Source organism: Rhinichthys klamathensis, unplaced genomic scaffold (assembly GCF_029890125.1).
Source record: "Rhinichthys klamathensis goyatoka isolate OS25496 unplaced genomic scaffold, OSU_Roscu_1.1 h1tg000011l_1, whole genome shotgun sequence".
In the NCBI taxonomy this organism is placed as follows: Eukaryota; Metazoa; Chordata; class Actinopteri; order Cypriniformes; family Leuciscidae; genus Rhinichthys; species Rhinichthys klamathensis.
The window spans coordinates 6,529,687-6,554,633 of record NW_026606564.1 but is presented as its reverse complement, the minus strand read 5'-3'; positions in this window follow the sequence as shown (position 1 = coordinate 6,554,633).

Sequence of the window (24,947 nt, the reverse complement as noted above, 5' to 3'; positions counted from 1 at the left end):
CGAACTTAAACCCTTGTGCATTGCATAAAACAACTAACTTATCTTTTTATGCATTGGAGAAAACATACATGCATTAGTTGTGCATTTGAATATATAATGCACCACGGATTGTTATATCGTGTATGCAATGCAACAGCACATATGTTATTTACAATGCATAAAAGAATAAGTCAGTTATTTTATATAATGCATTGAAACAAGTGCATATCTTATGTTTTATTCTTCATGCACAAATGTTTAAGTTAGTTCGTGAAAGCAATGTAATGCATCATGACATATTTTACTTGTTGCTCTTAACGCTCGTAACGTTCGAAATGTTACTTGTAGCCAGAACAATGAAACGCCATATCTTTATTATTCTTCAATGCAAAATAGAATACGTTCGTGTATACCATTGCCATGAAAAAGCATATTTCAACTGTTATTCTTCACTGCACAACGGATTAAGTTATATCGTGTATGCAATGCAATGCAACAGCACATATTTTATGTCATTGCTTTAATGCACAACAGTTTAAGTTAGATCCTGTGTGCAATGCAATGAACAGGACATATGTTTATGTATTATCTCTTGAATGCACAACGGAAGGAGTTTGTTCTTGGAATGCAATGCAACACACTTACCTCCGATGCATGAACAAGTCAGTTCTTTTATGCAATGCACTGAAACACGTGCATATCTTTTGTCTTATTCTTTACTGCACAACGGATTCATACATCGTGTGAATGCAATGCAATGCAATGCAAAAGCACATTTGTCATGTTATCTCTTGAATGCACAACGGAATGTGTTTGTTCTTTTATGCAGTGCAATGCAACAGCACAAGTTATGAGTTGAATGCACAAAGGAATAAGTTAGTTGTTGAATGCAATTGTATTGTCTGTCAGCAGTGCAATGAAACAAAGCGTACATTCTGCTTTATTCTTTAATAAACAATAGAATAAGTTATTTCTTTTTATGCATTGGAATGCAAAACATATATTTTATGTATATCTCTTCAAAGAATAACGTAATAAGTTTGTATATCTTATTTTCATCTCTTCTATGCAAAACAGAATACTGTTTTATTATTCCATATGTTATTCTTAAAAGGCACAAATATATCTTATGCGTTATCTCTTCAATGCACAACTGAACAAGAAAGATCTTGTATGCAATGCATTGAAACAAGTGAATATCTTTTGTGTTATTCTTCATGCACAACTTTTTAAGTTAAAGCATTGCAATGCAACAGCACATGTTTTGAGTTGTCTCTTTAATGCACAATGGAGTAAGTAAGTTCTTGAATGTTATTGTATTGTCTTTAAGCAGAGCAATGAAGCAGCATATCTTCTTTGTTATTCTTCAATGCACATATTTTGTTTCACTTCAATGCACAACTGAATAAAATAAAGCTTGTATATAATGCAATGCAACAGCACATATTTGGTTATATTCAATGCACAACGGTTTAAGTTAGATCGTCTGTGCAATGAAATGCAACGCGATGTGTTATGTGTTATCTCTTGAATGCAAACGTAATGAGTTTGTTCTTGGAATGCAATTCAAAACACGTTACCTCCGATGCACAAAAGAACAAGTTATTTTATGCAATGCACTTAATCACGTGCATATCTTTTGTCTTATTCTTCAATGCACAACTGAATAAAATAAATCTTGTATGCAATACAATGCAAAAGCACATTTGTCATGTTATGATGCACAACGGTTTAAGTTAGATCGTGTGTGCAATGCAACGCGATGTGTTATCTCTTGAATGCACAACGGAATGAGTTTGTTCTTTTATGCATTGCAATGCAACAGCACAAGTTATGAGTTGTCTACTGAATGCACAAAGGAATAAGTTAGTTCTTGAATGCAATTATATTGTTTTGTAAGCAGTGCAATGAAACAAAGCATACATTTTGCTTTATTCTTTAATGCAGTAAGTTGCAACGAGTAAGTTACTTAACGAGTAAGTTGCAACACACGTTACCTCCAATGCATAAGAATATCAGTTATTTTATGCAATGTATCAGTTATTTTATGCATGTGCATATCTTTTGTGTTATTCTTCATGCACAACTTTTTAAGTTAAAGCATTGCAATGCAACAGCACATGTTTTGAGTTGTCTCTTTAGTGCACAATGGAGTAAGTTAGTTCTTGAATGTTATTGTATTGTCTTTAAGCAGAGCAATGAAAAAGCATATTTCATCTGTTGTTCTTACATGCACAAGGGAGTAATAAGTTAAATCTGTTATGCAATGCACGAGTGCATATAAGTTACTCTTCACTGCAAAACGCATTGTTACATCGTGTTTGCAATGCAATGCAACAGCACATATTTTGTTTCACTTCAATGCACAACTGAATAAAATAAAATGCAACAGCACATATTTGGTTATATTCAATGCACAACGGTTTAAGTTAGATCGTCTGTGCAATGCAATGCAACGAGATGTGTTATCTTGAATGCACAACGGAACGAGTTTGTTCTTGGAATGCAATGCAAAAAACGTTACCTCCGATGCATAAAAAAGAATGTCAGTTCTTTTATGCAATGCATTGGAACAAGTGAATATCTTTTGTGTTATTCTTCATGCACAACTTTTTAAGTTAAAGCATTGCAATGCAACAGCACATGTTTTGAGTTGTCTCTTTAATGCACAATGGAGTAAGTTAGTTCTTGAATGTTATAGTATTGTCTTTAAGCAGAGCAATGAAACAGCATATCTTCTTTGTTATTCTTCAATGCAAAATCGAATACGTTAGTTCGTGCATAAAATGCCATGAACCAGCATATTTCATGTGTTGTTCTTAAATGCACAATTGAATAAGAAGTTAAATCTGGTATGCAATGCAGGAATGCATATATGTCATTCTTCACTGTAAAACGCATTAAGTTACATCTCGTTTGCAATGCAATGCAACAGCACATATACATTATTGTAGACTACTTCTGATGGTACATCAGCCAATGCAGTAGTGGATATTTAACCTATTGAACATATTTCTGGCCAAAGTATCCTGGAACATTAAATTTACATACTCATAGAGACTCCTTATGATTTTTCATAAGCCAGATAATTAAACTTTATATACATTATTGTAGACTACTTCTGATGGTACATTCAGTAGTTCAGTAGTTCAGATTTGAACTTTTGAACATATTTTTTGGCCAAAGTGTCCTTGATCTTTATCTTTTTATGCATACTCTTAGACTCCTGATTCTTCATCAGCCAGACAATTGTTTATATTTCACCTACTGAACATATTTCTGGCCAAAGGGTCCTGGAACATTTATTTTTCTATACATACTATTGGACTTCTGAGAATGTTACATCGACCAAATAGTTATCCATATTTAAACTAATGAACATATTTCTGGCCAAAATATCCTTGATCTTGAATATTTACATATAGTCACCTTCTGATGTTAAATCAGGCAGACATTAGTTCAAACTTTTACCTAATGAACAATTTTTAAACCAAAGATTCCTTGAACTTTTGCCTTCTAACCTAACCTGATTCTTCATCAGCAGGACAATTCTCCATATTTCATTTACTAAACTTATTTCTGGTAAAAGGGTCCTGGAACCTTAACTTTCCATACATACTATACAACTTTTTGTACATGCTCATTGATTTCTTTGGATGTTTCATCAGCCATACAGTAGTCCACATTTGACCTATTGAAAATGTTTCTGTCCAAAGTGTCCTGGAACTTTAATTTTACATACTCATAGACTCCTTCTGATGTTTCATCAGTCTTATAGTCCATATTTGTCCTAATGAAGATTTTTCTGGCCATAGATTTATCAAAGGCTAACACTCTGCATTCTCATAGCCTTCTGATAATCTTACCTCGACCATACAGTAGTCCATATTTAACCTATTGAACATATTTCTGGCCAAAGTGTCCAGGAAATTTAACTTTACATAATCATAGACTCCTTTAGATGTTTCAAAAGCCAGACAGTAGTCAATATTTGTCCTAATTAACATTTGTCTGGCCATAGAGTTATCAAATGCTAACATACTCTTCATTCTCATAGCCTTCTGATAATGTTACCTCGACCATACAGTAGTCCATATTTGACCTACTAAACAAAATTCTGGCCAAAGAGACCTCGACCTTTGGCCAGAATATATACTCATACTAAATATACTAAATATATATAGACTCCTTCTGATGTTTCATCAGCCAGACAGTAGTCCAAATTTGTCCCATTGAACATTTTTCTGGCCATAGGGTCATCAAAGGCTAACATACTCTGAACATCAAAAGGAGTCTATGAATATGTAAAGTTACATTTCCAGGACACTTTGGCCATAAATATGTTCAAAAGGTCAAAAATGTACTACTGTCTGGCTGATGAAACATTAGAAGTAGTCCTTGAGTATGTAACGTTTAAGTTCCAGGACACTTTGGCCGGAAATATATTCAAAAGGTCAAAGGTGAACTACTGTATGGCTGATGAAACATCAGAAGGAGTCTCTGATTATGTATATAAAGTTCAAGATCGAGGACTCTTTGGCCAGAAATTTGTTTAGTAGGTCAAATATGGACTATTGTATGGTCGAAGTAACATTATCAGAACGCTTTGAGAATGCATAGTATGTTAGCCTTTGATGACTCCTTGACCAGAAATAGGTTCAAAAGGTCAAATTTGGACTACTGAATGACTGATGAAACAACAGAAGGAGTCTATGAGTGTGTAAAGTTAAAGTTCCAGGACACTTTGGCCAGATATATTTTCAAAAGGTCAAATGTGAACTATTGTATATCTGATGAAACATTAGAAGGAGTCACTAAGAAAGTTCAAAATTGATGACTCTATGGCCAGAAAAATGTTCAATAGGACAAATATGGACTACTCTTTGGCTGATGAAACATCAAAAGGAGTCTATGAATATGTAAAGTTAAAGTTCCAGGACACTTTGGCCAGAAATATGTTCAATAGATCAAAAATGTACTACTGTCTGGCTGATGAAAAAATAGAAGTAGTCTATGAGTATTTAATGTTAAAGTTCCAGGACACATTGGCCAGAAATATGTTCAATAGGTCATATGTGGACAGATTAACTTTACATAATCATAGACTCCTTTAGATGTTTCATCAGCAGACAGTAGTCCAAATTTGTCCTATTGAACATTTTTCTGGCCATAGAGTCACCAAAGGCTAACATACTCTGAATTCTCATAGCCTACTGATAATGTTACCTCGACCAGTAGTCCATATTTGACCTTCTAAACAAATTTCTGGCTAGAGTCCTCGATTTTGAACTTTCTTCTCAGTGACTCCTTCTAATGTTTCATCAGCCAGACAGTAGTCCATATTTGATCTATTGAACATATTTCTGGCCAAAGTGTCCTTGATCATCAACATTCTATACATACCCAGGTAGAAGGTGACGTTCCCGCGACCATGGGTCACGTTTCCTAAAAGTTTTCTAAAGGTGACGAACATTCCGAACCTTTACAGAACATTAGGGACGTTCCTGAAACGTCCTCTTTTGGTAATGAAAGTGCTGCAGTTCAACGTTCCTTAAATGACTTTAGGGGGACGTTCCGTAATGGTAATCTTATGGTCACATAACAACGTTACAAAGAGGACGTAATCAAAACGTTCTCATATGGGTCTAAGTTGGACCTATTATAACGTTCCTTATAGGACTTTAGGGGGACGTTCCGTAATGGTAATCTTATGGTCACATAACAACGTTACAAAGAGGACGTAATCAAAACGTTCTCATATGGGTCTAAGTTGGTCCTATTATAACGTTCCTTATGTGACTTTAGGGGAACGTTCCATATTGGTTATTTTATGGTCACATAGCAACATTACAAAGAGGACATAATAAGGACGTTCCCATATGGTTCTCTGTTGACCATATGAGAACTTTTTGTGACTAACTTAATGAGAACATTCTCATATACATCCCGTTCAACTTCCGTCAACTTCTGTCACGTTTATCTGGTTTGTCTGCGGGCTGGACCCTTCTCGGACGGACACCTGACGACGGTCTTTTTCCTGTTTTCTTCACCGACAGCGAGCCAGAAAAAGCCAATGTGATTCAGTGCTTCCCCTCGGATTTTTTTTTTTGGGGGGACTGCTAGTGTTGCGGAGCGGGCGTGTTACGGATACATGGTGTAAATTTTTTAGCAATCAAAAAGAGTGTCTAATTAATTGAAATAATGTATTATGAATCATTAAACTTATACAACATTTAAAAAAAAAAAAGAATTTTTTTTTCACTAACTCTGTTGTGTTTTTTCTGGTAATAAAATGAAGACATAAAACACAAATTTTATCATTTATCATCAATTTGAATCATATGAAATTAAATAAACTTTTTGTCAAATAACGTGCTGCACAATGAGCTTTACTGTTAAAATTAAAACATGGATTATTTCTTAAAAAATTCAGTTTTGTTGATAATTTATTTGGATTAGTGTTAGTATTATTACATTGGGACATATCTAAATTCTACTGTACAGCGGTAATATATTTCTGTCAAGTTAAACCGAACTTTTATTTTGACGGGTTGCCGTGAAGACCTTTTTGAGTTTCTGTGTGTTTATGTCATGATGATAGTTTTTCTCAAATGAAGCGGTTAAATGATCACGAAGTGACTTTCGGAGTGGATCTAGAGCCTGGAGAGGAAGTTCATGCATTTGTGTCTTCATAGGCAAAAAAACAGCGCAAGCCTTACACGTGCTTCAGTGTGTGTGTGTGTGTGTGGTAAATGAAACTGCGCGTCGGCTGCACCATTCATTCACACAGAACAAGCAGGATTCGTATTTAAATTGTCTTTGTGGTTTAATATTCACAAACACTTGTCTACATCGCGATTTGATTTCAAGTGTACTGAACTGCTTTCTATTTATTCCTTAAAAGATTTACAAATTCATTCAAAGATTTACAATTACGCGTAAATTCCTTTTTTATGACTGGATTTCGTCAGCGTTTTGGGGGGGCGGGTCGCCCCCCTAAAAGAATGGTAGGGGAAACACTGTGATTATCATGTAAAGTTGAACCATTCTCGCGTAGATGGTCAGGCTATATTGGCTTTTTTTTTTTTAGATAAACAAGCTAACGTAAGCGCTAGGCCTATTCCAATTTGCTTATTTTAACTCTTGTTTACATAGTCTGCAGGGTCTCCTCACGAAATCTAAGCGGCATAAAGTTCAATACGAGGGTCTTTAGAATATGTTTGTATTATTTTTGTCTCTTTTCTTTTATTGTCATTTTTTCCTATTATTTGGTAAAGGCTACACAACTTTTCCATGGGAAAAAAGTTGTGGTGATCCCGTTATTTGGCTCGTTGATGTAAAACAGTCTTTTACAATTGTTATTATAAAATCAAGAATGCAGACGTTTTAAGCTCAGCAACAATGGCAGCAAAATGTACACAGTATATTAAAAAAAACCTCCTGTCACACACACACAGAGCCTGCAGATCAGGTTGAAGCGGAGAAGCATCAGCTTCTTATTCTTTAAATATAACAGAAAACCTTAATAGGACAAAAAAATAATATTCTAAGTTGGTCCCTAAAAGTTCTGCAGGACGTTCTCAGAATGTTTTGGAAACATTGGATTTCTGAATTAAATATTGTCCTCTAAACGTTCCCAGAACATCCTGAATGTTCCCTGAAGGTCCTCCAAATAACGTCCCCAAACCCTTTAAAGAACTCCACATCGTGACTGTCTGGGAACGTTGTGGGAACATTACCAAGCGACGTTCCTGACACCAGCGGGACGTTCTCAGAATGTTTTGGAAACATTGGATTTCTGAATTAAATATTGTCCTCTAAACGTTCCCAGAACATCCTGAATGTTCCCTGAAGGTCCTCCAAATAACGTCCCCAAACCCTTTAAAGAACTCCACATCGTGACTGTCTGGGAATGTTGTGGGAACGTTACCAGGCGACGTCCTTGACACCAGCGGGACGTTCTCAAAATGTTTTGGAAACATTGGATTTCTGAATTAAATATTGTCCTCTAAACGTTCCCAGAACATCCTGAATGTTCCCTGAGGGTCCTCCAAATAACGTCCCCAAACCCTTTAAAGAACTCCACATCGTGACTGTCTGGGAACGTTGTGGGAACGTTACCAGGCGACGTCCTTGACACCAGCGGGGACGTTCTCAGAACGTTCTGGGAACGTAAAATTTCTAGCTGGGTACTCATAGTCTCCTTCTGATTTTAAATCAGGAAAACATTAGTTCAAATTTGACCTATTGAACAAGCTTTAAGCCAAAGAATCCTTGAACTTTTTTCTTTTAAACTTACTTTTAAACTCCTTCTGATATTTCATCAGCCTTACAGTAGTCCACATTTAACCTATTGAACATATTTCTGGCCAAAGTGTCCAGGAAATTTAACTTTACATAATCATAGACTCCTTTAGATGTTTCAACAGCCAGACAGTAGTCCATATTTGTCCTAATGAAGATTTTTCTAGCCATGGAGTTATCAAATGCTAACATACTCTGCATTCTCATAGCCTTCTGATAATGTTACCTCGACCATACAGTATTCTATATTTCCTATCCATACATTCTGCTTTATTCTTTAATGCAGTAAGTTGCAACGAGTAAGTTACTTAACAAGTAAGTTGCAACACACGTTACCTCCAATGCATAAAAGAATGTAAGTTCTTTTATGCAATGCATTGAAACAAGTGCATATCTTTTGTGTTATTCTTCATGTACAACTTTTTAAGTTAAAGCATTGCAATGCAACAGCACATGTTTTGAGTTGTCTCTTTAATGCACAATGGAGTAAGTTATTGAATGTTATTGTATTGTCTTTAAGCAGAGCAATGAAACAGCATATCTTCTTTGTTATTCTTCAATGCAAAATCGAATACGTTAGTTCGTGCATAAAATGCCATGAAACAGCATATTTCATGAGTTGTTCTTAAATGCACAAGGGAATGTTAAATCTGGTATTCAATGCAGAGTGCATATATGTTAGCCTGACTTCGTCATACTCATATTCCAGTCAGAATGTGAGTCTGATACTGCTCCATAGGGCTTTGATTATGAGGCGTGTCTTAACCGAACCAGGAAAAAAAAACTCTGCACTCAATTGGATAGACCTACAACCAATGAGAGCAACACAGTAAGTCAATTACTTTGCATAGCACAGTTGTCAACTACAGAACTCAAATGCACGCACGCTGAGTAAAATAACGAGTGTTGCTTCTTTTACTTGGTCCTCTATGAGTGCGACCAAAGGAGAAATCACAACGACCACAGGGGTTTCATTGCGTCCCATCTTCTTAGTGACCATCGGAGCCAGCTGATAAATTAAACTTTTGCCGAATCCCGTAGGAAGGACGGCAAACACATCTTTCCGATCGACAAATGCCTTGATTGCAGTTCTCTGTTCATCTATTAAAATGAATGCGCTGTCGATTTCTTTTACAACAGACGCAATAGCGGAATCTATACATCTCAGTTTTCCAGCTGCAGTCATCTCTGAGGGAAACCAGTTCAACCTAAGCGCTCTTTGATAACGTGATGATTACGTAACTGCAGATCATCTGTCCATCATCGTATAAAGCCCGCCCTGGCAATTTTTGACTGATCATAATTACTCCTCAATGGAGCGAGACCAGACCGAACTTCCCGACCAAAAAATGTTGTGGGCGGGGTTCGGGCTGGCATCCAGGCTACATATATGTTATTCTTCCCTGTAAAATGCATTAAAGGTAGGGTAGGTCGTTTTTGGTCTAAAAAACTTTTTCCCAAATTTGTTTAAACTTTCTATATATATCAATGCATAATTAAAATGTAAGTACTCTGATAAAAAGAGTATAAAAATCGAGTGACTCTAGACCGTTTAATCTGCACTAAACACAGCTCATTATTTCCTTCCGGGACGAAACAAAGGATTGGCTTAGGCGACTGTCACTCTCTCGCAACCATGGCAACACCCCCGCTGCTACATGCGCTGCCCACATGCGCGCACTCGTTTGACTCGAGGAGGGTAAGAGACTAGTAAGAGACACAATTACATGCAAAACACGGCGTATATGTTATGAATCTTACACGAAATTCACCTTCATCACAGTGTAACTGATTGTAATGGGAAAACGTGTATCAATGCAACCTGTTTTTAGCTTTGCTTTATGTTACTAGCTCGTTAACGAATCAAACTCAATATATTTTAAACTTTACCAGTATCGATATGCTAGCTTGATAGTGAGTACTAACAGCCATGTTAGTTGTTTATATTCATAATGATAAAGTTAGGTATTTTATTACATGTGAGTCTGACATGATGTCACTACATGCACTGCTCCTCTCCGCTCGGCGCTGGTATAAGCGCGTCCTCCAGCTGTGAGCTGTCGGCATCGCGCGTTCATGTGTTTTGGGGGCGTGGTTTTGGAAGGAGCCCAGAATGGAGGGGGTGGAAGTGAATGGAGATAAGTAGCTGTGTTTATTACAGCCCTGAGAGGACTGAGAGGACTACAGACACTCGATTTTTATACTCTCTTTTCCAGAGTACTTACATTTTAATTATGCATTGATATATATAGAAAGTTTAAACAAATTTGGCAAAAAGTTAAAAAAAAAAATCCTACCTACAATACCTTTAAGTTACATCGTGTTTGCAACGCAGTGCAACAGCACATATTTTGTTTTACTTCAATGCACAACTGAATAAAATAAATATTGTATACAATGCAATGCAACAGCACATATTTCATGATATGCTTCAATACAAAACAGTTTAAGTTAGATCGTGTGTGCAATGCAATGCAACAGGACACGTTATCTCTTGAATTCACAACGTAAGGAGTTTGTTCCTGGAATGCAATGCAACACACGTTACCTCCAATGCATTAAAGAATAAGTCAGTTCTTTTATGCAATTCACTGAAACACGTGCATATCTTTTGTCTTATTCTTCACTGGACAACGGATTAATTTAGGCCTACATCGTGTATGCAATACAATGCAAAAGCACATGTTTTATGTTATCGCTTTAATGCACAACCAATAAAACATCTTTTATACAATGCAATGCATCAGCACATATGTCATGTTATACTTCAATGCACAACGGTTTAAGTTAGATCCTGTGTGCAATGCAATGCAACATGATGTGTTGTATTATCTCTTGAATGCACAACAGAATGAGTTTATTCTTGGAATGCAATGCAAAACACGTACCTCCGATGCACCAAAGAACAAGTAAGTTATTTTATGCAATGCAGTGCAACACGTGCATCTCTTTTGTCTTATTCTTCAATGCACAACTGAATAAAATAAATCTTGTATGCAATACAATGCAAAAGCGCATATGTCATGTTATACTTCAATGCACAACGGTTTAAGTTAGATCTTGTGTGCAATGCAATGCAACGCGATGTGTTAAGTGTTATCTCTTGAATGCACAACGGAATGAGTTTGTTCTTTTATGCATTGCAATACAACAGCACAAGTTATAAGTTGTCTCTTGAATGCACAAAGGAATAAGTTAGTTCTTGAATGCAATTTTATTGTTTTGTAAGCAGTGCAATGAAACAAACCGTATCTTCTATGTCTTGTTTCTTCAAATGCACAGTTGAATAAGTTAGTTGTTGAATGCAATTGTATTGTCTGTAAGCAGTGCAATGAAACAAAACATAAATTCTGCTTTATTCTTTAATGCACAATAGAATAATTTATTTCTTTGTATGCAATGAAATGCAAAAACATATATGTTATGTGATATCTACGTAATAATTTAGTATATCTTATTTTCATCTCTTCTATGCAAAACAGAATACTGTGTGATTATTCCATGTGTTATTATGTGTGAGTCATAGATTTTATGTTATCTCTTCAATGCACAACTGAATAAGAAAGATATTTTATGTAATGCATTGAAACAAGTGCATATCTTTTGTGTTATTCTTCATGTACAACTTTTTATGTTAGTTCGTGAAAGCAATGCAATGCAATGCTACACAACATATGTTACTTAACTTGTTGCTCTTCAATTCACATTGAAATGGTAGTTGTAGGCAGAGCAATTAAACGTATCTAACATATCATTATTATTCCTTAATGCAAAATAGAATACGTTAAATCATGTATACAATGCCATGAAACAGCATATTTCATGTGTCATTCTTAAATTCACAATGGATTCAGTTAGATATTGTATGCAATGCAATAGCACATATTTTGTTTTCGCTTTAATGCACAACTAACTAAAACAAATCTTGTATACAATTTAATGCAACAGCACGTATTTCATGTTATACTTCAATGCACAACGGTTTAAATTAGATCGTGTATGCAATGCAATGCAACACAAGTTACATCCAATGCATAAAAGAATAAGTCAGTTCTTTTATGCAATGCATTAAAACAAGTGCATATCTTGTGTGTTATTCTTCATGCACAACTTTTTAAGTTAAACCATTGCAATGCAACATCACATGTTATGAGTTGTCTCTTGGCACAATGGAGTAAGTTAGTTCTTGAATGTTATTGTATTGTCTTTAAGCAGAGCAAAGAAACAGCATATCTTCTTTGTTATTCTTCAATGCAAAATCAAATACGTTAGTTTGTGCATAAAATGCAATGAAACAGCATATTTCATCTGTTGTTCTTAAATGCACAAGGGAATAATAAGTTAAATCTGGCATGCAATGCACGAGTGCATAATGTGTTTTTTTTCAGTGAAGAATAACATATAAGTTACATCGTGTTTGCAATGCACATATACATTATTGTAGACTATTTCTGATGGTATATCAGCCATGCAGTAGTGCATATTTGGCCTATTGAACATATTTCTGGCCAAAGAGTAGGCTACTTGACCTGAAATTTCTGTACATGCTCATTGACTCCTTCGGATGTTTCATCAGTCATACAGTAGTCCAAATTTGACCTTTTGAACATATTTCTGGCCAAAGTGTACTTTAACTTTACATACTCATAGACTACTTATGATGTTTAATCAGCCAGACATTATTTTTCCGATTGAACAATTTTCTGGTCAAAGAGTCATCAAAGGCTAACATACTATGCATCTTAAGCTTGATCTCACCAAATTACTTGTCTGGTCTTAAAAATTTATAATACAGAATTATTTATCCCTTCCGTGTAGCCATGTGAACCGGAACTATTTTGACAACGTTTTATCTGTACAGAGGTAAAGGGAAGGGATGGAGGCCTTCACAGGGGAGAGACTAGTTGACACTTCAGGACTGCGTTGTCGTCGTGTCCAGGCGCAGGTCCTTCATCAGATCTGGATACGGCCTGGATCCAGCAGACTACGGTAAACCTCGGGACATGTCCCCCCTGTCCCCATAGGAAATTACGCCCGTGTCTGAGCATGTGACTGCCTGTCTGATTTTTGTCGAGAGCCGGAGGCGAAAATTTGGCCGCCTCGCAATTCTACATGCAGGAAAAACACTGATATACTGTACATATATATATATATATATATTAGGGCTGTCAAACGATTAATCACGATTAATCGCATCCAAAATAAAAGTTTGTTTTGTGTACTGTGTATAATTATTTTGTATATAAATGCACACATGTATATATTTAAGAAAAATATGTTATTTATATATAAAATGTTTATATTTATATAAAATATACATTATATATAGGCTACATTCAGTCTATATACAGTATATACATGCAAATATTTCTTAAATACACATGCATGTGTGGGTATTTATGTATTAAAAATAATTATACACGGTACACACACATATATTTTGTAAACACAAACTTTTATTTTGGATGCGATTAATCGCGATTAATCGTTTGACAGCCCTAATATATATATATATATATATATATACTGTATATATATATAATAACTTTGGCACTCGGATGGTTAAAAATAAGGTTATTTGAAAATGTGGGCTTGTATCTGCAAGCCTTTAACTACTTAATGAATGCTCAGACCTTCTTCAAGTAAGCACATGTGACATGTGTAGTGTTACAAATTTATTAAATGTTTAATTTAGTTTCCAGTACAATAGTATATAAACTGAGAAAGTTTAGTAGACTGAATTTAGCATTTGAGGTATAAATGATGATTATATCAGAGATTCCAGCAAGAGATTCTGCCAGTCTGGTCTCTCTATTGTAAGTTGAATGAGTCAGATTACTGAGACTATCACCCTTTGTCTCTAATGGCTCTTGGAGCTCCTGTCTCAGCAAGAGAGTCCTGCCAGTCTCGTTCTCCTGGCTCAGTTTGAATAGTTATGCTGATTGGATTAGGATTGGTATCACTCTCAGTCTAAGTCAGGTTTCTAAACTTGTATAGGCCTACTTCATTTACATGCTTTGTTCAATAGTGTCTCATCACAATGTAAATCCCCGCCCCTAAATGTATAAATTGCAAGGGAACATTCCCTTAGTCAGACTTGACGATGATTGCAGCTACCAACAGCTTGTGTTCTCAATAAAGAGTCCTGCTGAAGATACCACCAAGTCTCCTGGTCTTCGCTTCTGAGTTTCCTACACTTTTGAAGAAAAAGTTCACAACACATGACATGCCATTGGGCAATTTTTTTGCTTTTAAATTCATATTTAGACATTGTAAAATCATTATAATTACATTTCAAATCATATTTTGTGAATGGTTATAAATCCCATAGTAGACTGGCATTGGCTGTAATACTAATGTTGTCCTGCAGAGGGTGCCACAGGATAAGAATTTTTTTCATGTGTACTCCGTTTCCATCTGTTAAAATATAAATAAATGCAGGCTTTAAGTGCTCTACACAAGTTAGGATTGTTTACCATCTAAATACTCAATATTATTTGGGGAATGCACATTTCAACAGTTCATTATACAGGTAAGTTAATCGTTGTTGTCGGAAAGGTCATAGGAACCAAAGTTGTTTCCATACGTTATGATTTCAGTGTTGCTCACAGGAAGATCTGTACACTTTTATTGGTGCTCTGTGTACTGTGTTTATGCATCGATGTAAGTCCACATAAATGTCTATATTCATCTGGTATATATTGTTGATGCTTGTTTTCATTGGAGAGTTGTTAGTGTTTTATGAAATGCGCTAATTGAAAAATGCGCTGTAACTGCGCAGCGCTTCTAGTGGTACGTCACACGCATCACACACATGACCAGCATTGGCCAATAGTGAGCCTACGTGTGACATACAACACAGAAGTGCTGCCCAGTTACACTACGTGAACTAACTCGAGGCCCACAGAGAAGGAAATGAATAGTTGAAAAAAGTCGCTATTTTTGTTTGTTTTTTGCGCACAAAAAGTATTCTCGACGCTTGATAAACTTAAGATTGAGCCACTGTAGTCACTTGGACTATTTTAACGATGTCTTTAATAACTTTTCTGGGCCGGCAAGTTTCAATCCCTTAGAAGCCTATGGAGGAGTGATCCAGCTCTTAGATTTAATCAAAAATATCTTAAATTGTGTTCCGAAGATGAACGAAAGTCTTACGTGGTTGGAACAACATTAGGGTGAGTAATTACTGACAGAATTTTCATTTTGGGGTGAACTATCCCTTTAAGTCCATTTACTAAATTTTTTTTTAATATAAATAAGCCTATAGCCTATGTTACATGATCATATATTATGACACATAAACAGCATAGAAACCATACAATAATTAGACCAACATTTACTTGTATCAAGCAACTCTGTTGGTATTTTTATAATTAGTAAAACATAATTGTTACATTTATTTTATTGCCACACTTTAATATGTGAATTATATTATCAGAAAACTGAACATTTAGCATTGTCAGGCTTTTATTTGTGCTTAATGGTTAAAACAACAACGCTGCTCATAAACATGGCTGCTATAAATTTGACCTGCTACAAGATGGCGCTGTTTTCTACACTCTTGATGCTTCAAATCTTTTCCAGAAACATTCAGGGGAAAGCCTCAGTAGGCGCGTTCTCTTTCATAGGTTCACTCAACGCTGCGTAGCATAAGAGAGTGGGAACACCCTCTCTTAAGACGCAGTGGGAACACCCTCTGGGTGTGCCGATTGTCTGAAGCCCTTATAGAATCAAGGCAATTCATTGGCTGATGGCGCGGGCGCCGTCCTGACGCTCTTGCGTCGTCATATAATATTAGTGCGCGCGCGCCATCTGCTCCTCAGATTTCTCTGCCTTCACGAAGTGGCCATCTTAAGCCCTTCAGTCTCGGTTTTTCTGGCCCAAATAATTCGGATTTATCATCAGCATTCTTCATCTGCACTTCAGTGACTGCGAATAGTGGAACTCAGGTCTCTTTGCGGTGTTCGGCCAGTCGAGTTTTCGCATGATTATTTATGCCCCAGCCCGAGAGCACGCGAGACGGTTTCTTTCGGGCTGGAAGATATTATTTACAGTATTGTAATAATATGCCCAAAGTATTGTCCACAGCATTCCGGTCTCAGGTTATTAACCTTCACTCTTTCCATCCTCCTCCTTTTGTCTCTGAGGAGGACAAGAAGCTTAATTTGCTCTGCCCTGTCCGAGCTTTGAAGTTATATGTGGATCGCTCTGGCGGTTGGAGAAAATCCAAGCAGCTCTTGGTATGTTTTGGTGCCGGCCGCCATGGGCTTGCCGCATCAAAGTAGAGAATTTTCCACTGGGTTACAGAGGCTATTTCACTGGCATATGAGGTGCGCGGTCTGCATTCACCTCTTAGCATCAGGGCACATTCCACCAGAGGCGTGGCTTCCTCTCAAGCACTTTTTAGAGGTGCCCTCCTGGAAGACATTTGTGTAGCGGCAGGCTGGTCCTCTCCGCACACTTTTGTCAGATTCTACACTTTGGATCTTGACATGACTCCAGGTTCCCAAGTTTTATCTGCTTGAACCAGTCGTGTGAGCTATCTGGTCTTTGTACTAGTTACGGCAGCGCTTAGCTTGGCGAGTTTGGTATTTCGCTCCCACTGCATCTTAAGCTACGCAGCGTTGAGTGAACCTATGAAAGAAAACGTAGAGACGTTTTTACTGATGTAACCTATGTTCTCTGAATAGGGAACGAGACACTGCGTTCACTGCCAAGCTCCTTGCGCTGCCGACAAGCTTCCTTTTTCGGCAGAGAAATCTGAGAAGCAGATGGCGCGCGCGCACTAATATAATATGACGACGCAAGAGCGTCGGGGCGGCGCCCGCGCCATCAGCCAATGAATTGGCGTGATTCTATAAGGGCTTCAGACAATCGGCACACCCAGAGGGCGTTCCCACTGTGTCTTAAGCTACGCAGCGTCTCGTTCCCTATTCAGAGAACATTGGCTACATCAGTAACCAGAGAGGTTTCCATTACAGATTTGCTCAAAACTTTTGTGATTTTTTCTAAATGTCGATAAAAAACTATTGCGAAATGACGGCGTTTCCATTAACCGATGTTATGCGACTAAAACGTCATTTTTTCCTTTCGCGATAAGTCATTCCAAAAATCATGGCAACGGACGTCGGTAGGTTTATAGCCTATATCACAGCCACCGCACTAGATAGTGTGTTCACACCGAACGCGAATAGAGCGTCAAATATGCGTCTATCGCGTCTAGTTAGACGCTTGAACATTCGCTCGAGTTCAAATTTTTCAACTTGCGCGGAAGACATTCGCGGCAAACGCGTCGCCAATACGCGTCATTCGCAACGCCCGGCGCGAATGATGCGTCTATTCGCGTCTTTGCATTGACTTTGTATGTAATCCACTCGCGCAAATAATTTAATTCGCGTTTGGTGTGAACACACCATTATTCCTATGGGTGACGTAACGCGACTTTACCCGCAAAGCATCCCGGGAAGGCGGCGCTTCATTTGGAAAAATGCTGCGTGTCAAAAAGCTGGCCGATAGCCATCTTTATGCAAATGAATTCCGTTGAACGCGACTATCCAATAGAAATAGAACATATGGAGACGGGGGGAAGTCTCTCGCAGGTCCTCTGTTCTAGACTGGCCGCTGGCTCAAAACCACGCCCATACTGGAAAACTTGAGGAACGCCCATCGAAGTAAAAATGTGGGGAGGCGTTGCGACACCACACGACTGTCGTGTCGCAAAAGTGGATCTCTACCGAAACTTTTGTTTTTTACGCGCGTCAATTTCGCTCTTGATGCGCGAATGGATTCAAAGTGTTCAAGCGTATAACTAGACGCGGTAGGTGCAAATTTGACGCGCTATTCGCGTCTGGTGTGAACACACAGTTATGTTTAACTTTGTCTTTTTGGTTCCTCCAGGATGCAAACAAACAATGTTGTCAGAGTGAAGTTCAAAGATAGCAAGAAATATATATTTTTTCCAACACCTTTTACATTTCTACGGAGCCCCCCTAGTCCCACTTTGTCAAAAAAAATTATTATAACTATCTCGTGGCCTCAAGATAAGTAACTCGTGGCCTCAAGATAGTATCTTGTGGCCTCAAGATAGTAACTCGTGGCCTCAAGATACTATCTCGTGGCCTCAAGATAGTATCTCGTGGCCTCAAGATAGTATCTCGTGGCCTCAAGATAGTATCTCGTGGCCTCAAGATCGAGATAGTATCTCGAGATAGGAAAAGAGAGAGTTAAAAGTTTCTGTTGCAATATCGAGTTCTTCTAAGCTATCTGGGATGCTGAGATGATGAAACTGATTAGGAAGATTATTGATAAAGCAATCTTTAGTGGCAAAAGTTATAGGTCTAACGTATTTATAACACGGAGTCGGCTTTGCAGCCTTGGCTAAATGTGATTTACATGAGACTAGATAATGATCTGAGATGTCATCGCTCTGCTGCAGAATTTCAACGGCATCAACATCTATTCCATGTGATAATATTAGATCTAGAGTATGATTACGACAATGAGTAGGTCCCGACACGTGTTGTCTAACTCCAATTGAGTTTACAATGTCTTTAAATGCCAATCCCAATGCATCTTTTTCATTATCTACATGTATATTAAAATCACCAACAATTAGTACTTTATCTGCAGCCAATACTAATTCTGATAGAAAGTCCGCAAATTCTTTGATAAAATCTTTATGGTGCCCTGGTGGCCTGTATACAGTAGCCAGCATAATTCTCACATGTGATTTATCGTTTACACTATATATTTTTACATTAAGAACCAACACTTGAAAAGAAGTATATTTAAAACTAGATTTCTTAGTGGTTTTGAAAATATTACTATACATTACAGCAACACCTCCCCTTTGCCTTTCAGACGAGGTTCATGTTTAAAACTGTAATCTTGTGGGGTTGACTCATTTAAAGTAATATAATCGTTTGGTTTTAACCAGGTTTCTGTCAAAGCACATCTAGATTATAATCTGAAATCATATCATTAACTAAGAGTGATTTTGGAGTAAGGGATCGAATATTCAGCAACCCAAGCTTTATCATTTGCTCATCTGTATTATATCTGTTTTTTATTTGTTGAACATCAATTACATTTTTAACCTGACGTTTTTTGGATTTCCAAATTCGGGGAACAGACGCAGTCTCTATATGATGATATAGTGAAAGAGGCTCTATGTGATGGGATTTATCTGACCTTGGTGATGTGAGGCCGCTAGCAGACGGTCGGTTTAGCCAGTCTGTCTGCTTCCTGACCTGAGCCCCAGATTGTCATGTTTTAGCTCTAAGACTATGAGCCAAATTACTAGAGAGAAGAGCAGCACCAGCCCAGGAGGGATGAATACCATCTCTTTTAAACAGGTCAGGCTTGCCCCAAAAACTTTTCCAATTGTCTATGAATTCTACAATATTACGCGGACACAGGGGCGGACTGGGACCAAAAAGTGGCCCTGGACTTTCTGGCCCACAGCAGCCCACCACATCCCAAATCATAACACATTGGCCCATTAATGTGCAGAATATTTTTTAACACCACTTATAGCATAAAAATATAACACAATACAAAAATAAATGCTATTTAAACATTTATTTTAAGTAACACAACATATATTAGGTCATATTTGTAAAACCAAAGGGAAACAAACAGAAGAACATTAAGACACACAACATTATTAATATAAAACTATCAAGACAGCATATCAGCTAGTCAGGGGGAGCTAGAGCCATCAGAGCCTGTTGAACTGCTACTCTTCGCGGCAAATGTATAATCTGTTAATTTGAAGCATTTCACAGCATCTACCTCTAATGCTTTTTTTAACCGTTGGCTGAAATTGGTCCTCGTCGGCTTTATTTCGGCCGATTCGACATGTCGGTGAAAGAGGGAACTCTGATTGGCTGTTCAGCTTAGTGAACGAGTCAGTGCACTGCACGAGAATAATAGCAAAACAGCGAGCAAAGAAGTCAAAACAGCACAGATAGAAGGCTGTTCTAATGTTACGTCATATTACCTGAGTGTTCCTTGGCGAATATTTAAATATTAACATGAGAGGAGTGGAATAAAGAAAGTGTTTAGCAGGATTGATATTCAGAACGATATTCAGCTGTAGTTCTCTCGGTGTGTTCAAGTGCAGCTTTTTTCCCACGACACAGGCGATGCGAGGCGACAACACAGTCGGCTTTCATCTGCGCTAGTTCATCGGCGTTGGCTTGGTGTGTTTCCAGGACGTGAAAGAGGGCATGTTTCAAGATACGCAATGGAGTAGACCAAACTTAACAGGGAGGGAGGGCAATACACTCACATGCATGCACACGAAACACACTCCTTGTCGGCCGCGCCCGCGCAATCGATTCCCTCATCCATTTGCGTAGAAAAGAAATGTAATATTATGATTTCCGTCATTTTTTATACATTGGCCAGCGGTGAAAAGTCCCGGTGCTCCAGATGGCCAGTCCGCCCCTGCGCGGACACCACTCAGACAACCAACCATTGAGCGAACACAATCTACTAACTATCTCATCACTCCTTCGAACAGGAAGGGGGCCAGAGCAAATTACAGTGCCTGACATCGTACTTGCGAGTTCACACACCTCTTTAATATTAATTTTGGTGCTCTCCGACTGGCGGAGACGAACATCATTAGTGCCGACATGAATAATGATCTTAGAGAATTTACGATTAGCATTAGCCAGCACTTTTAAATTTGCTTTGATGTCAGGCGTTCTGGCACCTGGCAAACATGTGACTATGGTGGCTGGTGTCTCTATTTTCACGTTCCGTGTGATCGAATCACCAATTACCAGGGCACGATCAACAGAATTTTCAGTGGGTGTTTCACTGAGTGGGGCAAATCGATTTGTTATGGCAATCGGAACGGAAGAGTGGTTATTTGATCAGTGACTAGAGCGATCTCTCACTGTCACCCATCTGCCCTGCTGCACGGGCTCTACTTCAGCCGGAACCGAATCATGTAAAGAGTTCACTATGCTAGGCGCATCCAAAACACTATCTAAAGATCTAGCATTCTTACCATCCTCAATTAAAGTTTGGATGCGTGTCTCTAGTTCTGAAATCTTCTCCGTCAGCCTGACTGTCTCCTTGCATTTATCACATATAAATCCTATACATGTTATTCGATCTGCGTCATCAATGTTTGCGGCGGCCATATTGTTGACATAGAAACCACGGCAACTGTCAGTCTGTCAATTGACAAGCGAGGCAGCGTCGGAATGATCCATGGTATTATCACTGTATTTCTTTTTTTTAAACAGCGTGATGGTGTGTTGTGTAATACAAGGCTGTTCTAACAACAGCAATAAGAACCCCGGAGTTAGTTTTTACCGAGTTACCGACTGCAGAGATGGGGACTCGAGTTTGAGACTCGGACTCGAGTGCGACTTAAGTCCCACACACAGTGACTTCAGACTCGACTTGAGACTCGTCCTCGAAAGACTTCAGACTCGACTCGGACTCGAGCTGCGGGACTCGTGAACAATGTTTATTTTTAGGAAACGTCTGATGAGCTCGCTGTTATCCCCCTCCCTCCGTTACCTGTAACCTGCCTACGTAACCACGTACTACGTGGCCTATTGCTGGCAGCGCGCGCGCGACCGCACATGAGAGGATAACAAACAAAAAGTTTGACAGCACCGGCCGTTGCTGTGCCATTCATCGTTAGCTTTGGGTTCAAAAACTTCAAACAAGACGCGCTCAAAAGAAGCGCTCAATGCAAAATATGCAGTATCACGATAAAAGATTCTGGCTCAACCACATCTAATTTTATCAGGCATCTGAAAACGCACCCTGATAGGTGAGTAAACATGTTTAGCTCAGCATTGACCATCTACCGTTAGCTTGCTTATTGCTTTAGCTACCTAACGTTACGAGAGGTTAACTCCGACTGTCTTCCTTATGAAATATGAATGAGCGTTTCTTTAATTGCCAAACTTGTGGTGGTCGATTAACGTAACGTTAATCATTTACGTGCCGCTGGCTGCCCGTTGTCTACAAACAGGTTTATTGTTGATCATGTAACGTTACTGTTTCATTTAGTTATAACGTTACACTGGTTTGAGAGTCTGGGATGTGTTGACTTACAGACACAGTATATAAGCTATGATTAGTTGCATAGGCAGTGCAGCCAGAAGAAGCCAGAAATGTTTTGTGGCCCATACCTAGTGTGTTGAGAGAAGAGAAGGTTAACCAGTCTGATCTCACCCTTTTGATTTTTTTATTTCTAAACATTTTGTTCTTAACAAGTTACATGCCATAAGTTGGTCAGTTGCTTCACATTTACACTAAAGATTTTGAGCATTTTAATGTTTTGGAAGTGCACTGTAGTGTTAAAAATTTCATTTGGATGCAATAGTTTATTGGCATTTAGCTACACTGATGTTTTGCACTAAATAGGAGTGTGTCAATTTTAGTGTTGCGAGTTATATCATTTTCTATATTTGGTCTTATGTCTTGGTATGTTCAAGCTACAAGGCAAAATAAAAAAATTAACTAAAAGTAAAGCATTCTTGGTGTTTTTGTCATGTTGCAATAGCCTGTTTACACTGATTATATACCAAAATCAAAGCTGATACTGTATGCTAATAGATAAAGGAGTCATAATAACATATGGTACCACTTTATTTTGATAGTCCACTTTATACATTCTACTAACTATAAGTAACTTTGCAGCTATATGTCAACTAACTCTAATGAGAGTATTAGTAGGCTGTCTGCTTAATATCTGCTAATTATATATTATAATATCTTATTTTGTTGGTTCCCCAACAGATATTCTACTGACTATAAGTAACTTGGCAACTACAAGTCAACTTGTTCTCCAAACCCGAACCCACATCATAACCTGACAGTCTACTACAGTCTACTAATACTCTAATGAGAGTTAGTTGACATGTAGTTGAAAATGTACATGGTTAGTAGAATGTCTAAAGTGAACTATCGAAATAAAGTGTAACCTAACATATTACAAGCTTTGAATTCCTTATATAAAGCTATGCAGTGTTCTAAGCAACCTGGATGGGTCGCTGTACGTGATGCAACACTTATAACCACAAGAGACTTGAGACTTGACTTGGACTATAGCTCAGAGACTTGAGACTTGACTTGGACTCTAGCTCAAAGACTTGAGACTTGACTTGGACTCTAGCTCAGAGACTTGAGACTTGACTTGGACTCTAGCTCAGAGACTTGTGAGCATCTCTGACCGACTGTCAGAAAACGTGAAGGGAAGGAGACAGAGTTGAGCCAGCGCAGGAGAGGCTAGCTAGGATAAATAGGCTAAACTTTCAGCCAACTCCCCACAGAAAAGTCTGTTCCCATCATTTTACCACAGGTTTCACACATAATCCGTGTGCAATGCGTGTGCGGTGCGTATACAGAAGCAGGACGCGCTATAGTGCTTTATATGCTGCGTTTGCAGTGCGTAACTGATCCGCGGCTGTACCACAAACACCCCGGTAATGTTACTCACTATTTTTATTTTAACACATACTCACTATTTTAACAACGTAAGCCAATTATTCCATGCATTACTTCTATATATTAAGTTGCTCAAGCAAGTGGTCAAATATGTAACCATGTACTTATATTAAAATCGCAAACATTTTAAATTAAAACTTAAAATTGACAAAAACAACGGACTCTCATGCCTTTTCTTTTGCATTTACATTTTAATACAACAAATCTTGCATGTCACAAAGAACTTGTTTTTCCACCTATACGAATGAGACAAGTGTCGTTCATTATGTTGCCTTGTTGAGGTAAATTGTAGTTTGTAACTTATACGGATACTGTATGAACGAGATAAGCTAGTTATAAATATCCGGATAAGTTACGGCTGGCAATAAGGACGGATCTTTACTTAATGCTATTGGGTCTATTTGATGTGGGTCCACACCAATAAAGCTTATCTTCTCTTGATACTGACGAGATGAAGCCATTAGGCTAACGTTACTGCTCCTCTCAACTCAAATCTGCGCGCGGCTAGAGGCAGCAGGACAGATGTCATGTCAACAATATGGCCGCGGTTAGCTACTTCCGGTGTTTGCGAATAAGGTCTATATTGCCATCGGAGAAGGCTATACTAAACATATGACACGCGACACAGGTGACAATAACAGGACAAGAAGACATTACTCATCGTGTTTGTTGACTGATTCTTACTTACCTGGACTTTATGAACTCAAAGGTGCGGGCGTGCGAGAGAAAATAAATAAATAAATGAGCACACGGGTGGTGCGTTAGCAGGCTAACGTTAGCGAGTTACTACCGTGCTGTGTTAACAATAACGGAAGCTAGAGATGTAAGGTTAATCTGAGATGTTGGGTAAGCTGTATTTAGTAGTATAAACAACTAGAAATGATAGTAAATGATGGCTCAAATCATAAAGAAATACGAGGCTCAGGCGGAGCTTACAACCTCGAAGCAAACAAACACACAGCAGGCAGCGAGGCAGACAGGAGCAATCGATCAGTGATCAGACAGCTGACAGACAGAATAGATGATCAACCCAAGCAGTGATGGTCAGAGATGAAGAGTCAAAGCTGGAGAGACACTGGCAACGCAATGGGCAGGATGAAGTCCACGCAGGTCCAGTAGGAAACTCAGGAATCTGGAAAATGAGAAACAACAAGAGCCAGGCAAATGGAAAACCAGAAGGC